Source organism: Nanorana parkeri, unplaced genomic scaffold (assembly GCF_000935625.1).
Source record: "Nanorana parkeri isolate BGI_ZX_2015 unplaced genomic scaffold, ASM93562v1 scaffold213, whole genome shotgun sequence".
Lineage (NCBI taxonomy): Eukaryota > Metazoa > Chordata > Amphibia > Anura > Dicroglossidae > Nanorana > Nanorana parkeri.
In genome coordinates this window covers 1,499,198-1,502,600 of record NW_017306481.1, presented here as the reverse complement: position 1 = coordinate 1,502,600, position 3,403 = coordinate 1,499,198, and positions in this window count along the sequence as shown.

Below are 3,403 nucleotides of genomic sequence, written 5' to 3'. Positions count from 1 at the left end.
TGTCAATCAGCAGAGGGGACCTGCAGTTCTCCATCAGGTCCCCACTAGTGATTGACAGCAGCAGAGGGCGGGTGCAATAGCTAGTTTGCTATTGGCTATTGCAAATTGAAATAGCCAATAGGAATCTAGCAATGCATTCCTATGGCGAACATTTTTTTTTTCTTCTTTTTTTTGATGGCAGCAGAACCGCCGGACAATAGAAAACAGTTGGGCGGAGCTAGCTGTCACTGCTAGCTCCGCGCAATTGTTTTCTATTTATTTTTTTGTACTTTTTTCACTATTTTTCTGTTCTGCTCGGTCCCACAGAGGGAGCGAGCAAAACATTCACTCACTGCTGTTCGGCATCTATAAAAATAGACCGAACAGCACGGTCAGACAAATCAGCCGTACCAGCCTGAAGTGAATAGCCGAACAGCGTTCGGCTCACTTCGCTTCAGGTCGGTCGTTCACTCGGCTGCCTACGGCAGCTTAGTGAATGGACCCCTTAGTGTTCCTGTCCATTCATAAACTGTGGAGATTGTATCAATTACTATGTCCACAATCATGAATGAACAGTAGAGCACTTCTAGTTCATTCATAACTGGGGACACAGTAAGCATACAATGTCCTCAGTTATTTACAAACACTCAGCGATTTATTTGTGATTGCTGAATGCTTGTAACCCGCTCTCCATCCTGACTGCTCCGCCTTTCACAGGAGGCCGAGCTTGCCTTCCGCTTGGCTTCCTATGACATCTGACAGCTCTCTTCTCCCCGCACCACCCTGTTCGGCATCCTGAAAGCTTCCGTCCTCCCTGCTGGGCGCCGGCAGCTAGGTCTTCTGTGTCCCCTCCAATCCCCGCTGCCTCTGCTGACACAGGTGGGGGAGGGCAACCGGGCATCAGAGTGGACACAGCCCTGTCCAGTGGGGAGGAGAGATGTTAGGGATGCACAACATTTTGGGACGAATTTTGGTTGTTTTGGTTGTTATCAGCATTTTGCCCATAGTACCATTTTCGGCCAGAATATTTTGGTGGATAAAATTTCAGTGCATCTCTAGAAAACAACTTTTTGGAAGATTTCCCATGGAAAAAAGGGTTAGAGTATCTACAGTATAGTCTTCGCAGGATCACTTATATTTTATTGAAATCTCCCAAAACAATGTTGTAAATAGAGGAAATATTCACATCAAAATGATTCCATAGAAAAATGAGTAAATACTAATTTTAACTATTTATAAATAGGCCACCAGGCATCTTGTCACTGCCAGCTTAGTCATATAGATTTGCATAAACCTAATTCATTCAGAAGCAATTAGCAGTGCACTGGAAAGGAAGGTAATTAGCATGTGATACAAACACCACACAACTTCTTTCTAGGGCTTAATTATCACTTGTGTCAGAGATTATGTGGTATTCAGCTCCTTAAATCATGAATCAACAGTGAACTATTTTAGGGCCCCTACCTCTACACACTACACTGTGGGACACATTGAATAAAAAAAATTTGTAAGGTGGCCTCACTATGTCTACAAATGACAACCCCTACGCAATTCCAGAAAAAGACGGCAGCAATTTGGTAATTAACAATACAGTAATAACTTCAGCTTACAATATTTTATTCTTTAGCAAGGGGCCAAAAAGCATTTTCAGCTGCAAAAGTACATAAGGAAGTTTAACTTTTATGTACTGAAGAACATTCTGAGGCCCTATATTGCCCACTTTAGACCAGTTTTACATGGTAGAGAGCAACAGAGAGATACTGAGCAATAAGCCTGGGCTCAGTTCAGGAACAGCTCCATAAATCCTTCTCAATTGTGCAAATTTTGTGGTGAAACCGAATGGAAGTATATGTGGGGGGTGAATCTTTTTATTCAGTTCTGGCCATTTGTAGGGCTTATAAGCAACCTGTTGCCAAACAAAGGAAATGGGAGCCGAGCACTGCCTTAGAAGTAATGTACTGTACCAATGCCAAACTTAAAAAATCTTTCCCTATACAGAACTGTCATCTCTCTCTAAAATCTCCAACACACAATGACAATGTAGCTGCTGTGACCCCCACCATTTTATAAAAAGGGGTCTGGGCTATCCATTTCTTGAATGATTGGCTTTTGTGACTTTTTTCGTTGACCAGGGACCAAGGTTGTGTACTTCATTATAGTTTGTTCCTTATTTCTGACAGTCGACCTGCAAAGTTTTCTGCCAAAAGTTTATGATTTAACAACTTTGCCAATCCTGGGGATTTACTGCAAACCCAAGGTAACACCCAACCTGAACCTCACCCCTAATAAAAATAATCAGTGTATTCTTTAGATACATGATATTCATGACAGTCTAAGTGATCACATGTAAAAGTATTTGTACATATTGCTTACCAAACCTTCTCTTCTGGTTGTAAAAGAAAGTAGGAGAAATATACAACTGGAACATTTGAAAAGCATGCATGCCAAATGGAATTAATGTAGTTGACCCTCATTATCCACTGTGTAATAAAGTAGGGTCAGCATTATTAGCATACACGTTGAAGTGTTTACCCTCTTAGATGGACAATGGATGTATGTGTATGTATGGCTGCAGGGTTGGAAAAGAAAGTGAGCTGCCCAACTAGAGTGAGCAATACACATTTAGAATTTAGTTAGAAAACATTGGTTCTATTTTGTGATAGTTAATGGGGTCAAATCGACAATCGCTTTCAACCGTAGTGACAAGAATAATCTAAGGCCCAGATTGGAACATTTGTCTTGCTTCTTATCTGTACAAATGTAGTCATACTTATTATAATGCACATGTGCTAGGAAAAGTTTGATCCATTACACTCTCAGCATTTTTACATGAACTAAGTTTCCACCCGTTTCAAGTCACTAAGGGGGTGACTTGAAATGGGTGAAAGGAGGAAGATGTATACATAAAGAGGCATCACATAAGGTAAGTCTTTACACCAGCATTTGGAGAAAAAAAACATAAGCCTTAGTGTCACTTTAAGTTTCTAAATCATGTAGTGCTATTACATCTGAAATAAAACTTTACAAGCTGATACTGTTGCAATCAAAATAATGTTATTTTGGGGTATACTGTATGTATACTGTATAATAGTACCAGATGTTTTTATTTTTTTTCGTAATAGAAAATGTTTTTCCTCCATAATTCACATTTTTTTATTTGCCAATTAATTTATCTTTACATTGGATGCTGAAATAATATTCATTGTTTTGTTTATGAAAATAAGAATTTGTTTTGATGGTATTGCCTTTCAGGAATTATTTTATTTTTGATATTTTTAGGTATGTTACTTATGCATTGTGATATACCTTTAGATATTATTTGCTTTATCTATCTCTGGTATTTGTCTGCACACCTCCCCAGAGTTCCGTTTTCCTCTGGGTAGATAGCTCCTTCCTTCTTCATTATGTTCCTGTCTGCATTTCA